Source organism: Anomalospiza imberbis, chromosome 1, assembly GCF_031753505.1.
Source record: "Anomalospiza imberbis isolate Cuckoo-Finch-1a 21T00152 chromosome 1, ASM3175350v1, whole genome shotgun sequence".
NCBI lineage: Eukaryota > Metazoa > Chordata > Aves > Passeriformes > Viduidae > Anomalospiza > Anomalospiza imberbis.
Window position 1 is genome coordinate 123,707,099 of NC_089681.1, and position 15,898 is coordinate 123,722,996.

General features: G+C 37.8%; 1 protein-coding gene across 6 annotated transcripts in view; it reads left to right on the plus strand.

Annotated features, from left to right (window-relative positions):
- Nucleotides 1-851: 851 nt before the first annotated feature.
- Nucleotides 852-15,898, plus strand: part of DGKB (diacylglycerol kinase beta) — a 337,798-nt gene continuing 322,751 nt past the window's right edge. For 5 of the 6 annotated variants that reach the window (XM_068209905.1, XM_068209932.1, XM_068209924.1 and 2 more), the window contains exon 1: nucleotides 1,571-1,707. The gene's annotated coding sequence lies outside the window, so the exon portion shown is untranslated. Of the gene's footprint in view, nucleotides 1,063-1,570; nucleotides 1,708-15,898 lie in introns of those variants that run through there. The other variant, XM_068209914.1, reaches the window with a different exon arrangement.

Below are 15,898 nucleotides of genomic sequence, written 5' to 3' on the forward strand. Positions count from 1 at the left end.
TATGGTTCCTACAGTAGAGGATTCCAAGAATTTCTAGCACTTGTGTCTTACTAAAATTACACATTTTAGAAAGGAAGAATGGATACACTTACAAAAGAACCAAAAAAATGCTGGTAAATGTTTATTTTCAAACTTCAATGGATTTATTATATAAAATTATTAGAAATATACTAAATCTCATCTACATTGTCTAAAACACCTTTCAGAGCTAGTCTTTTAGTGCCATATATCAACAAAGTGAATATAAATGAATGACATTATAGTTAAAAATTAATTATATTAATGTTTAATTATAATGTTAATTATAATTATATATTAAAATTAATCAGGTTCCAAGCTGAAGGTCTGAAGCTTATCTGACCACTCAAGACTTGGTGAAGATGGAAGTCCATAGAAATCTCTCATTAAACACGCTGGGAAGCTGTCAGTGAAAGTTTGATCAGCTCCCTAGTTCTGTATCTTGCTAGATGGTAGGCACTGGCACAAAGACATTCATTTCCATGCCATTGGTACTCTAGTCCCTCATTTTTTCTTTCTGAGTAAATCGGCAAATTCTTACAGGCCCTAGCTGGGTTGTTGCTACCCTCAGACAGGTTCCGAAACAGGTGCTGGAGGAAAGCAGGGGCTCAGGGCAGCGTTGCGCGGAGCGAGCTTCGCGAAGGTCCCTCGGCCGGACGGGGGCTGGCGGGCCGGGCACGGCGGGCTGCCGCTGAAGCGGCTGCCGGGCACTGGGCCGGCCTTGCCGGGGCACAGCGGCTGCCGAGGACCGGACGGTGCCGTGGCAGGGAGGGCGCAGTCTCCCCCAGCTTCTTGAGCCGCGGACTCCGGCGGCGCAGTGCCCGCGCACCTGCGTGGGAGCCGCTCCGCGGCCGCCGCCTTTTCCCGGCGCCCCGCGGCAGCGCCCGGCCGGGCAGGTACGCGCGGGGCGGGCCGCGCTCGGCCCGTCCGTGCCCCCGCGGCTGCGCCCGCTGCCACGGCCCGGCCACCTCGCAGCGGGCAGCAGGGAGGGCGACCGGCAGCCCTGGGCTGTCGCCACCGGCGGGGAGAGCCTGTAAACTTTGGGTAAGTGTTGCACGGGCTTAGCGCCTCTCGGCGCGGGGCAGCGGGTGGAGAAAGGGTAGCGGAGCTTTGCGGAGCGGTGCGCGGGTCTTGCCGCACCGCTGCTCCAGCGCGCAGCGGGCGCGGAGTCGGCGGGCGGCGCCCGGGGGATGCGGACGCTGGACAACAGGTACCGCAGCTGCACGGGGGCGGGAGGGGCTGCGGAGGGGGTGTCTGTGTGTGTGTGAGTGGGAGCGTGTGTGTGTGTGTATATGTACGTGTGCGTGTGTGAGTGTGTGTGTGTCGCTTCTCCCCTCCCCCCTGCCGCCCGGCCGGGAAGGGGGTGGGAGATGTGCTGGCGCACCGCCGCTTAAAACCGCGCCGCCCGGAGGCGCCTGCCCGTTGCCGGGAGGAGGGCGGCTGCCGGCTCCGCGCTGTGCCGCGGAGGGCGGCGAGAAGCGGGGCCGAGGGCGGCGGTGACCCCGCGGGGCCGGGCCGGGCGCGCTGGGCTGCGGCAGCCGGCGGCGGGGCGGGGCGGGGGGGCTGGCGGCGGTGTCGCCGCCGTCGCTGGCGGTGGCCCGGCTGGATGGCCGGTCCCGCAGCTGCCCAGGGCGCCGCGCTCTCTCGCATCCCAGGGCCGAGCGTTCCCTCCGCCCGCATCGCACTGCAGTAAGTTCGCGAGTCGCTGGGCGGCCGGAGTGGTGGGAGCCGCGGAACTGGGGGGCCGTGATGCACGGCTGGGTGTCTGGGCGTAGCGGAGGGGCTAAGCTGAAAGTTGCAGCTAACCGTGGCGTGATGAATTTGTCACGACGCGTCGCTTTGATTTCTAGTTACTGCCAATTTGCCTCGTGGACCTGTATCACTTTGCTCAACCTCAGTCAGTGTCCTGATGCTGCCCCTGGTAGCCGGGTTCACAACGGTGAAGTGCTGAGGCATCCAGTGTGGATGCGAACGTAGCGAGGGCAGGAGACAAAAGATGCAGCTGCAAACTTAGGCTTTAAAGGCTGGTCTTCTTAAACTTTACGTGTTGATGTCACGAGCTCATTCTTGTGTTTTGGGTTTGTTTTGTTATGGGTTTGTTTTGTTTTAGGGTTTTTTGTTTGTTTGTTTTGTGGCCCAGTGTTGTTCTGATTCTTTTTAAAGAACAGTTTTATTTGTCAGAAGTGAATGTAATTACATTTTTCATTGTGAGTGTCCTGTTTTGGAGATGGATTAAAGGTTTTCTAATCAGATTACTATATCATAGGTATTATTTTTCCATAGCTAAACAAGCAGATTGTAGGGTCTTCGGTTCTTCATTGATTGACTGTTTTTCTACAAATTTGGGTAGAACTTTATTAATTTTCAAAAGCAGTTTTATCTGGTTGATGTAAGGTTAGAAAAAAATTGGAAAACTTATTAAATCCTATGATAAAATAAAAAAGGCAATGCAACAGGATGGGGAAAACCAGTAATTGTAGCAGGAGACGTAGTCTTTTAAGTTTTTATAAAAGCTACTCAACGTTTCCTACTCCCATTTAGGTTAAATGATCTAATGTAGCAAGGTAATAGTTTTTCTTTGCACTTGAATGGTATGATGCACATATTTAGAAAGTCATTATGCATCCGGGAAAAAAATCCATAGCAAGAACCTAATATGCATTCCCAAATGACTGGACTTATGCTATGCTTTATGGATAACATGACAGGAAATAAGTCCCTTGTTTCTCCCCAAAGTGGTAATCCAGTATTACTCAGAGCCTGAAATGTCTATCTAGTACAGAAGGAAAACAAGCATCAAGAAACATGGGGCATCACAAAGCAGCACTTTCCTCCAGGGGCTTCTCTTGTTTATTTGTCAAGGTAGAAGGACTTTGTTGCTTATCATGGCAGGGAAGACCTGGAACAATTATTCAACAGTCTGATATGTTTGTGGAACGATATGTTTTACACTGTGAATTTGAAATTTTAGGTACAATTGTTAATCTAATTTAGGGGCCTGCAGACATCAGATGTTGCCGTTCTTAGGCAGATATAAGAAAAACCCCCTTTCTTAATTTTTTAAGGAAGAAGTATATATGAATTGTTATGTACCAGCTGAAATCATCTTTTCTAAACACCTATAGGTGTCTTGAACAGTATTTAATAGCAATGCATGAATTAACAGATTTTTTTAAGAGTTCATGCAATATGAAAATAATAAAGTTAATAGTTTTAAAGAGCACTAGGTATTAGGTTTAACTTCTAAGGAAATTCTGCACTGTTTCTGCTCTGGAACTGTCATTCAGGTGTCTCTATAGAATGGGTCTAGGTGCTTATTGCTTATGGAATGAGATCACTGGAACAGGAATAAAGAGAATGATAAGAGAGTTGTAGGAAACCTGTTAGAGCAGCGTTTTGATAAAGCAGAGTGTAAATAGCACATTTGGGAGTAAAAGTAGTAATTAGGTTAATATTGGAAAGCTTCAGTCACCTGGCTGAATGATTGAACTGGGCTTGTGTGTGCATGTCAGCAGCACCGAGTTCTTGTGAATGGCACATATAGAATGAATGATAATAGCTTGAAGTCATGCTTTATATTTAATCTAATAAAAACTAACAGCATATAGCATAGAATCATGGAATATCTCAAGTTTTAAGTGATCCATAAAGGTCATTGATTCCAACTCCCTGCTCCTCATAGGACTAACTAAAACTAAACTGTGTGACTAAGAGCATCATCCTGATGCTCTTTGAGTATAGATAATACACAATGTTTCCTTCTCTTTGAATTATTATGACCTTTATTAGATCATAAGCCTTCTGCAGACAATTTTAACAAGTCTTTTTAAGGCCTCAATGAGAAGTGGATGATGAAACATTTTCATCTGTATCTGGAATTATGGAAGAGCGGTGAAAATTAGAAGGGAGTGGGTTACAGAAACAACTGGTCTTGTTCTGTGGTTTGGTGTGTGGGATCAAGAGGATTTCAGCCAGAATTCTACCTGTGGAAAGGAGAAGCTACTTGTGGAAGATGTTTATGCTTATTTTAAAGTTATAAAGTTCTCCCAGTCAAATCTGGGAGACATTAATACCATGCAGTGGTATAGAAGAAAAGGATGCTGGCCTCCTGAAAGCTCCCTACAGCTTGTTGCTATCAAATAAAGTTTGCAGCCTGCTTCAGGAATTCCCACCTGAACTTTGCATTCCTATCTAAGTGAAAAAGATTTCAAGAATATGGACTACACCTTGCTCTGGATGTAATTCCCAATTTTTTTTTACACTTGTGTGTAGATTAGGTTCCAAGTGTTACTCTGAAAGAATTGTAGCATGTGACAGCCAGGTTAATCAATAGAAGTTGGTATAAAAGATTAGAAACAATCATTTTATGCCAAGAATTCCATGTAAAGAATATCTTGACCTTCAGTTGTGAGTTTCTTCAGTCAGTTTTTTGTTTCCTGTGGCACTTACAAAATAATCAGTAACAGTAATAGAAGACTTTAGACAATTACTTGTCCATAATTTCAGTTTTTCATAACAGTACTTTATTAATAATTTTCTCTTTGGAGACTTCAGCAAAATGACAGTACTGGAAAGCTGAAGAAGTGACATGCTGGGTCCCACTGAGAAGAGTTTGATGTTTGCAGTTATTTTTAATACCTTACCTAAAAGAGTGAAAAAAAGTTAGAGTCGGGCTTTGAAATTGATATCTTGATTTTGTCAACCTGACCTAGTTTTCAGGACACTAATAATGCTCTTGCTATAGATAGAAATTATCTGATGCAGGTAAAGTATTTAGGCTAATTCAGGAAGTTGAGAAGTAAATATTTATTTATTTAGTTGGAGTTGAGATGAATAACTGTCCCCAAACACCCTGTAAAACAGCTTTATTCAATGTAGAACACATTTTCTTTTTTAATTGTTTCTGAAGAAAATAAGACTTCTCTGAATAATGTTTGCAGCAGTTTAGCCCTGAAGGGATATAGTTAGTTTGCCACAAGTTTAAAAGCTTAACAAATGTAAGTATTTGGGGGCTGTTTATTTCTCGTCCTGCCCTTTAATACAAGTTTGGAATGTAAGTGTACAATTCTGACACTATTGTTTTGCCCTGAACAATTTTTTAAAAACTAAATAAAACAAAGACAAGCAGAGTTGCAGATATGTTTGTCAGTTCTATGTTACTAATTTGACTTCCAATTCTGGGGACTGATTAGCTTTTTATTTTTAGATGTTTGTTGTTTAGCATAGTAAATCATGACTAAAATGACCTCTAGGTACTTCTTTCTTCTTTGTTAAGGATTTTAGGAATTATTTTTCTTATGGTGGCAGAAATATTTAATTAATACAAATGCCGTAAATTACTTAATTAGCTTTAGGTTGATTTTCAGCCACATTTTGATTACTTGGTTTGAAATTGTTACGGTTTTTTTCATTAGACATTCAATGAGATATCTAGTGCTCAGTAGTTGTAATGAGAAGCTCACTCTCTAGTCCTTGCAGTAGTAACAATCTCAAGAGATGTGATGAAAATTTTCAGGAAAGTTAATGTTGGTGCATCCAAATCTGTGAGCCTTCTGCTGTGATATGGTGCTTTGCTTGCATATAAGGTGGCCCTGTGGTTATTATGAAGCATTCCAATGCGTTGTTGGTTTAGTCAGGAAATGGGGAAAACTCACACAGTTAATAGAAATGTCTTTCTTTTCTCCTTTGTCCTTTAAAGCATATTGTGTAAAGTAAAAGCAATGAGTCAAATTTATTCACTTTGATCTAAATTTGTCCCCAGGTGGACACTTCTGATTTATACACTGGTTTGAGTTTGGAAGTTACCTGAAATCAATCCTAGATGCTCTTGAAGGGTATGTGGCTTTTTCATGCACTGACATACTTGTATGTTTGTACTCTTAGAGAACTGAAAAGCTAAATTAAAGTGAATTAGAGGAATGGCAAATAGTGAGGCAGCTGTATCAGCCCAGGAGAAAATCTCAGGTGGTGTGAAATCAGCAAATTTTGCTGTCTTATCTTCTGAAAGGAAAAATAGTGTTTTCTTCTAAATCTAGAGACTATGGCCTAGACATAAAAATATGAACCACTGCGTCCTGACACTCAAGGGTCTGCTGCTGTTTTTGCCTCTTTAATTATGGATTTTCTCCTGTGTCCTGCATGAATTTATGAATTAATCAAGTGAATGGGAGATAATATTATGCCAGGAATAGGTTTTAAGAAGGGAAGAAAGAAAAATGAGAATAAAGAAAAAAAAGAGTTATCATTTATAGCAAAAAAAAGATTCTGAAGTAGATGAAAACTGAAAGATATGTGATTACAAGCAGGAATAAATTAAGCAAGCAAAAGGAAATATAATACTTACCTTTTTAAAAATTTTTAAATTCTTTTTTCTATTTAGTCTTCAATTGTGGCAAGCACACTTCTTTCTCTCTCAGGATTTGTCATAGAGGTTCACAGAGAAAGAAAACAATTTCTGTTTCTGCTCCTTGTTTTTCTCTTGTGGAATGTGTTTGGAGAATTGTTTACCTAGGGTGATTGCTTGGTTGGATCATGGTGGATTGTTTGGGCCTGATGGCCAATCGGATCCACCTGTGTCTGGATTCTCACGAGAAGGTCATGAGTTGTGAGTGAGTTATATATGGTAGTTAGAGAAAGCATGTAGTTTTTAGTACCCTCTTTTATATAGTATATTAATGTATCATAGCATAATTATAATAAAGAAATCATTCAGCCTTCTGAACTGGAGTTAGACATCATCATTATTCCCATTGGGTTTGCCGGCATCTACAATATTCAATGAAAACCTTTTTCTAAAATTTATAGCAATTCTGTGAAAAGATTTAGGTTTAGATATGTAAAACTTGATTTAATCTCCTTTCTGCTTTTGTACACCCCTAGAATATTTTACTCAATATCTTTGCCTATTTATTTAGATTTTGATAACTTGGTAATAATTTAGAAATAAAGCTTATAAAATGTTAAAAATATACATTAATGTGTCTATTCTGTCTTCTGTTCAATATCTAAATACCATCTGGCTACCTTCTGTCTCTCCCATTATTACTAAGGGAAAGTCAAAAGCACCTGCTGGGGTAAATTTTAATTTGAAGATGAGCATCCTTTATAGGTCAGTTGAAGCACATTCTGAATGTATCCAGGTCTCTCAATTCATTATAAAGGGTGCCTGGCTAGTGTGCCTTGTTCACAGTTTAAAATCTAATTTTGAGACGTCCCTCTTTGTGTGAGATAAATTACACCATTGGATATTTTATCAGCTAGGAAAATAAGGAAGAATTGAACTCCTAAGAAAGTGTCAAGTCTTCTCCATGCATTACTGAATATAAACACAAAGTAAAATAGCCTTAAAACAGTAGTTCATTAGAATGGGCCATGTACCAGAAGTTAAATATCAAAGGACCTATTTTTAAACATATCTAAATAAACAAGTAGTCTGGAGCATTTCTATTTTTCTTCATGTCCCAAAAACATGACAATGGTATGTTTTTACCAAAAAGTCTGTCTTAATTCATTATTGATATAAAATATTCCAGCAATGTTTTTAGTGAAAAATAAAATTACAGGCCTTTCTAAAAATCCTGGATTTACTTTGAAACTCTGAAGCCTTATGCATTTAGGTTTGCTTTGTTCCACATGTCATACCCATTGAAAAACTATTGGATCTGTGATAAGGTTTGTCTTCACATGCTGTTTTTAATTCAAAATTGTGTAGTACTGCAGCTACTTTTCCTCAGGATGTACAGTGGGTCATTTTGTCTGTTTTTACTTTAAAAGCACCAATGAAGATGTTTGTGTTTAAACAGCCTGACAACTTCTATGTCAAAGAATTCAAACCTAAACAATATGATCTCATATAACTGAGATACAAAAATTTGTACTGCCCTTTGTTAGGCTTAGTGCTGTTGACACAACATTTCATAGAAGTAGAATGACTGGATGAATCCTGGGAAAACTCCCAGCTTTGAATATTAGATGTTGTTAAAAACAGTATAGTACTCTGATAAGAATGTTCTTTTACTTCCTCTTTAAATTTAAAATGCCAAGTGGTTATTTTGTTTTCCTCACGTTGTAAAATATCGTGTTATGAAATGTTTTGCTTTTATAAATTCAAAAAAAATTACTCATAGAAAAGCTTTATGTTCTGTCTCAGACTTTTTCCTATAAATATTCACCCAGAAACTACAAAACCAGCTTATACGAGTGTTCAATCCCTGTATTGCACAGTACACCAGGGTGGTGATTGTTACATATCTCTACTGGCGTTGAGAAAAAGAGTCTTGCTGAAGTTCCAGTACTTATATCTAGTTGCCTATTTAGTGAGCAAGTTGTTCAAGTCTTCTTCTTCTAAGATTTTTTGTGTGTTCTTATTAATGTCTGATGAGCTGATGAAGTCCAGGTAGGTCATCTATCAATGACAGAAGAATTTGTAGAATCTTACAGTTCTCCAGCTAACAGGAACATATTCAGTCATATTTCAGTGGAGTTTAACAGGCAGGTAGCTGTAAAGGAAAGTAATAAGAATATATGGGCTATAGAAAAAAAGTATACTTTTAAGAGCACTCCTGCAGGGTTTAGGCCATATTCCCTCTGACCTTATCTCAATTCAGGGCACATGCCTGAAGGCTGTGGTCACTCCATTAAACTTTTTCATTTTGGAGCTTTTTCATTTTTCACTTTGGATTTGTGACTCAAAATGCTGTCCATCTAAAGGAAGAGATGACCCTTTCAGTACCTTAATGTGATGATATATGGAGACAGTGAGTTCTGCATGGTTAGTCCAGGACCCTAACTAAAAAGATAATGACTCCTATGGGGATGGAAGAATGCTTTCATCATCTAGAAATCTTGAAAGCTTCTGTAATTAATCCACAATTCATCTACCATCTTAAAGTAAAATAAAATAAAAGCATTATTTTCCAAATCCAAAATGAACTACTGTGGAACAAGGACTTAATGACAGCAGTTGTAGAACTGAGACATTCCTGCTTTGTTTATTTGTACTAAAATGAGATCAAAATCTATGTATCCTGACAAGTTACAACTCTTTGGATTTGCTATTTGGTCAAGCTCCAGTTTTTCTTGCATTATTTACATTCTTGGCTGATTTTCACTGGAGAGCATCACAAGCAGGAAAGGTTTTCCAATTCTTGTACATATTTCTTGTCACGTTCTGCAGTTTTCATTCAGATTCAAATGCTTCATCCCTTCCCCATATAGAGTTCTTTAATTTATTCGGGAAAAGTTTCATTACTCCTCCCCTGGTCTTTTTTGCTGCTCTCATTCTTTGGAAATGCAAATATGTATTTGACAGAGCAGGTGCCATCTCATTTAAGCTGTGAGAGCAATTTATTAACCCATGAAGGAATGAAATGCTGTTCTTCTCCCAGGAACTTGATGCCCATATTCCAAAATGATATCTTGTTTCTGAGCCTTTTGCTTTCATATCAACATGTATGTTGATCACTGTTCTTCATAATAACAAATGAATATGAATCATATGTGTAGATCATTATTGCATGTTAATATCAAAATTTATTTTCATCCAGGTCTATCTTTGAGGGATGTGTAGACAGTGTACAGAGGTGCATTTAACTTGTATGCTTACTTTTATTATATAACCTGAATGTTTCAAACACTTTAAAACAGTGTCTTCTACAGCCATTTAAATGTTTTATGGATATGCAAGAAATGGTGTGGCTATTTAAATGAAAGTTCCTTGTGCAAAGTACAAAGTTCAGAGAGATTTTAAACTGTTAAAAAATCAAGCACCTGAAGGCAGAACAGCTGTGGTAATGATTTTCAACTTGTGGGTGTTGGAGAAAAAAAGATAATACTGAATCTTACCTTGTCTTCAACAATGTTGTCATTGATTCTTCAGATTTAACACATACTCCACTGAATATTTCTTTTTTTAAGATAGCCTAATAGAATGGAAGAAGAAGAGGGAAGGAAAGAAAGTTCATGACAGCATAACCTAACTTAATACTTTGAAAGCCTCATAATACTATTAAATGCCTTAAAATGGTTGTAAATAGCATGATGAAGACCTTACATGTGGTCATTAAGTTTATCATGGAGAAGAATCTTCTGCATTGTAGATGGATTCTTTTGAAGAGTTGATAATGTAGAATACATTCCTCAGTATAGTTGAAGTTGGATTCTGTAAATGACTGCAAGCACAATTATAACTAAAAGGGATGTTTACATTGGTTATTATCTACATATTTTTTGAAAACTATGTATTGCCAGTTAAATACTTTGTTTGTTTGCCCCTTCTCTGTTTTTATGGGAAGTATGTGTTATATATGTGGCAAGTGAACACCCACACTGCATAGTGTGGTAAACATTGTAGCATTTAGTTATTTTTTCCAGAGAAAAATAATTACTATTCATCAGTTTGTCTGTTTTTCTTTGTTTATTGGGGGGCGGGGGGGAGGTTATTTGTTTGGGATTTTTGTTGCTTTTTTTTCTTTGAGAGTCAAATTCTGCATATCGTACTCAAAATTAACTGTGGCTTATATATATCCTTATCAAGGTACTATTAGTGAGGCAGGTGAATGGGATTGTTCTTCATCCTTCTTGAAAGCACAAGAATAGCTTTACTGGATGAAAGTCTGTCTGGACTAGTATGATGTCTCCTAACAGTGATTATCCAGAAAAGAATAGGCAGAGGATGCCCAGTGTGTTCCTTCAGGTTCCAACACTCTGTATACATTTATTATTTTACAGATATCTGAGATAGGCCTGCTTCATTTTGAAGATGGAAGAATTCTAGTGTATTCTCATTTTTTATGTTCCATTTTTTTGTCCTCTTTTTTCAGTTTTGCTGTAATCAATTTGCAAATCCATAAAGCTTTGCATGTTATTCAGAATGCAAGTATACCAGGGATCTGTACAATGAAATAAATTGTTTTATTCTGAATTTTTTTCTGAATACTTTTATTTTTGAATGCTGTCATGCACAGAGCTGATATTTTCTGATTATAATTCCAATTTATTATTATATTTCTGAGTGGTAACTCATCAGTGATGAGCTCACTGGTCATCACTTTAAGTGTACTGCTGTGATTTTTTTTTTAATGTACATTACTTTAGATTTATCAGTGCTGAGGTAAATAAATCTATTCCAGTGGGAAGTGGAGGATAGCATTAGCAAGCAAGAGAAAGAACAATCAGACTTTTAGAGGATTTAGTACCTATGTCATACCTAAATTCAGTGTCATTTCTCTAAATATTTTCCTGTACCTATCCTTAAAAACATTTTGATGCCTGTGTTAAATATTTCATTGGTATGGATATAATAACAACTAGAATAATGATTTATTAATCCATTGGAAAAGGGTTGTTTTTCTTTGTGAATAATACATGGTGAATTTAATTTTTTTGAAAGATAGCCTAATCAACAATACAATGTTTCACACCTCTTGCATAAATTTATTTATTTAAAGAATTATTAAAACCAAAAACATTTTTAAAATATTTTTGGAAGTTTATGTTTTGTTTTGGTTTTTTTTTTTTTTTTTTTTTTTTTTTTGCTTTTCTGTGTTTTCCAATCTTCTAATCTTAACCTAATACAAAATATTCTGCTACCTAGTCCATAAGTACTTGGACTTTAGAACACGAGTGTCTTTATATAAGTATGCATACCTTCCATATAAATTTCTATTGACTGCAAGCTGAATATGGCAGCAAATATTCATTGCAGTTGTGAAAATGATTAAATTTATGGCTGCCAGAATCCATCTGACAGTTTAGTTACTTACAGGAATTGCACTTTGAAGTGGTAGTTAGAGAAACAGTTCTGACCCAAGTGACTAACCCTGGCTGGGGTCACTTTAGATCTGAATGAAGTACATGAAGTCCAGTACATGACAAATGTTTTTATTTCCATCATATGCCTGACAGAAACCAACTCTGTAACTGGGGCTATGTGTATGCATACTACTAAATATTTGGCATTATATTTGCAGTATTTCTGTTATTTTTTTTAAAATCAACATCATCGTGGTCATCCTCTTTTGGAGTTGATCACAAGGACCATTGTGCCTAGTCATTTACAGCCTGAGGAAACATGTCATTAGATGCCTCATGCAGATTGGGGTTCACTGAGCATCAATTTTGCACACCCTTACCAGAAGCCACAGAGTGTTGTCCCTATGGAGTCTAAAATAACCTTATAATACAAGACTAAGTCATTAAAACAATAATGTTACAAGAACAGAGGACTAAACACTCAGATAATTTTAGTTTATAATGAAATCTAATACTGAGTCGGTCTCGTCTGTGAAGATATTTAAGCAAAGCTGTTACTGTCATATTTTTTAAGGTCTCATATTTTAAATATTGAAGAAGGAGTAAACAACATTGCATCTTAATTTTTAGGTGTGACTCTTCACACTGAGAGGCTGTTTCCAAGGATTGTACTTCTGTGAATTTGATGATCACACTTAATTTAAAAAAATATATTTCCTGTAAATTATTCTGTATGAACTACTCATCAGTATTTATAATCTTGAATATAATAATGCTAAATAATGCTTATAAAGTATATAGCTTGGAATTACATAATTTTAAAAATCTTTTTAGTAAAAGCTGCAGTTCTGTGACATGTTATATGAATCAGAGAGAAATATTGTCTGGTATTTCATAGTCTGAACTAATGAGATAGACCTGTGCCCCTTGATAGGTGTACAGTAAAAGAATTTACATTACAAAGACATTGAAGCAATTTTAGCTCAGGAAGATACATTTTTAGTAAAAACTATTCAAAAGTTTCTAGACTAGTAAAATTAATGAATACTGAATGCTGTCAAATGACTGTATTAGTCTATGGATCTGTACATAAGAGGGTGAATATGATAAAGCAAGGCAATGGTAAATGAGGAAGGCTGATGCTGTCAGACTCCTGTTCCAACTCCTTTTAAGGTTTACTTGTTCTAAATATACTGAGATATGAGCAATGTTTCTTAAACTTTGAAGTTTTGTTGAAAAAATGATGTATAGTTTAAAATCAGTGCATCATAATTCTTGCTATTGAGGTCTGACTTCTGGTGTTGTGAGTTTATTTCCTGTGTGTTTTTTCCAAGGTGTATTTGTGTCATTTCCCTTGTAGCAGATGCATGGAAAACATATGCAGATAGCTTCTAACCTGCTCATACTTCGAGGGAATTAGATTAGACCATGATGAATTCCTGCCTCTGGAGCTAGAAGTTTTAATTATTCTTCTGTTTGTCTTGACCTTGCGATATTGAAACTGTTTACAATTCTGTTTTCTATAAATTTGTAAAATATATACATTACTTCTTAGAGAACTAAAATTTCAGTCATCAGTCTCAGATACAGCCGTCTGTCCTAGATCACTGTTGTTTCTGTATACTGCTCTTCATTGATTATTAGCTGTGCATTATATGATCGTTTTTTTCCTGTTAACAGTTGTAACAGTCTTAGAAATATGAAAACTTACCAATATAATCTAGAGAATTCTTTAGTTCTCACACTACATCAAAATACATGGTCATGCATAGAACTAGGTCTTTAAAATAAGATTGTTAATCTCTGTGTGTAAGCCTTTTCCTACACCACAGAATCATAAAGTCAGTGAAATGTGCATCAGATGAGCTCAGCTCAAAGTTGAGCTTATTCAACTTCCTTTATTGTCCATTCTTTTCCATAATATTTTGTAAGAAATACTTGTTGCATTTCCTCAAACAGACCACTAGAACAGCAGCTGAAGAAAGTTGTAACTATGTCTGTCTTAATCTCCATTTTACATCCTCTGACTGCCCATGCAGCCCTGATTTTTACATCTCTGTTGCTGCCTCCTCCATTTCTGTGTCCTTGAGCTGTTCCTGCTTTTCTTTTCCACTGGATGTTGATAATGCACTCGGGGAATTAGGATCTGTGAAAGTGGGATCTGCTTGGGCTCCCTTCAAACGGTGATAAGGCACTGCTAGTGGTGACTGTGGTGGAGGCAACTACAGCAGACAGAAAGTGAATTTCTACTCTACAAGTCAGCTGTTTTGCAGGGTTTCATGGTGGTTTTTGTTTAGTGGTTTGTTTTTTTTTTTAATTTATGTGTGTTTGTGTGTTTTTTGTTTTTGTTTCTGTCATCGTTTTTTGGTTTTGATGAGGTTGGTTTATTTGGCTGTGAGTGTGTGTGTGTGTGTCCCAAGGCTGGGGAAAGCTGGCATGTTTAGGAAATGAAAGGGAAAAGAGAAAGCATTAAATATTTTTTCCTGAATAATTATTGCCTTGCAGAGTAGGTGAGAGCTTCCCACCTCCACCCTGCTCTTCTGAAATGGAATTCCAGTAAAACTTGGAGAATACTTTCATGTGTTTGACTTAATTGTGTAATTTTTAAAATTCTGTATCTGCTTTGGTTAGTACAGACTTGATATAGGGGATAGTGAGTTTGCTGGTGTCCTTTTACCAGTGGACAGTCACTGCCCAGATTGTCTCTTTGTCTCAAAACACTTGATTTACATTTTCTTGCAGTGTCGATTGGCTGTATTTCCATAACAAAATATTTACTTTTCTACTTGAGATAATTACAGCAGTTAGTGATATGTGAAGAGTCATTCTCCTTTCCTGTTTACTGAGTGTCGTGGCTAAAATTTTGCAGTGTGTAAAAGTGCTCCTAGGCAAAGATGCTTAGAGTTAAATGAGTCTTTGCTTTTCAAATGAAGGAATGGATTGTATTATTTGTATAAATTGCACTCTGACAATTGCTACTTTGGACACCCAAAGTGCTACTGCTCAGGATGGTTGTGAGAGAAGATAACAGATTGACTGCCAGAGCAAAGCAGAAGTAAAAGTTTGTACAAATAGGCACAATCAAATATAATCTGTCATGTCCCACCCCCCTCCACTTTTCTGTGTGCGTGAGAGAGATGTTTAGAACCACTTTCTTAATAGGTTAAAACACAGTGATAAATAGTTGTGTGTTTGAGAGATACTCTGGAAATGCTATTGGGTTTTTCAAAAACCTGTTGACCTGAGTGGAAACATAGTGATCACGCCTTGCTCAGGCAGAGAAGGAACACTGTATCTCCTGATGGGTCCTCTTGAATCACAAGAATGCGAGAATGGGAGGTAGAATATTCAAGAAGGTCACACTCCTCCTGAAGGGTGAAAGGAGCAGTCTGTGCTCCAGGCAATTTGCTGTGGCTTTGGAATGGGTAGAGAAAGGAATCTTTGAGGGAATAAACTAAGCCCCTAGTGAATTCCAGAGCCCAAGAGGAACAAACAAGCTCTTGGGGTGAGGGAGCAACATCCAGTTAGATGTAGAATGGTGCTCAGAAGAAAGAAGCTCAAGGATCAAAGTGGGATCAAGGATAAACTAGAGGCTCTCATGTCTGGAAGGTGTCAAGGGCATAAAAGGTTCTTTGACAAGGGAACGAAGTGGCTTCATGTTGACGTTGCAATTACTGTGATTTCATATCAAGTTGTTAGAATTTTTTTATTATGTTTTGCATGTCTTTTTTTTTTTTATTGTTAGTATTCCAGTTTGGTCCTATTTTGACAGGCATATCATCTGCATGACTAAAGCCATTCTAAATATGAAAAAGAAATGCTGTCTTACATCATTCATATTCAAACAAACCCAAACCAGACCAGTCCCAAACACAGCTCATCCATGTGAAGTGGTGTTGCAAAACCAGTGACATTCTGTGTGTGCAGATGGTGGGAGTTAGATTCAATATACTTCTGGGGTATTTTAGAATTACTATTTATATCTATAAAATTTGACTAACAGATACTAACAATCTAAGAACATTTGCTGTGCTATGAAAAGATTGGAATTATTCAATAACAGCCATTTAATGAAGTTCATAGGAACTTTTGTTCTATTTGTAAATCAAATAGAACAAATATGAAGCTG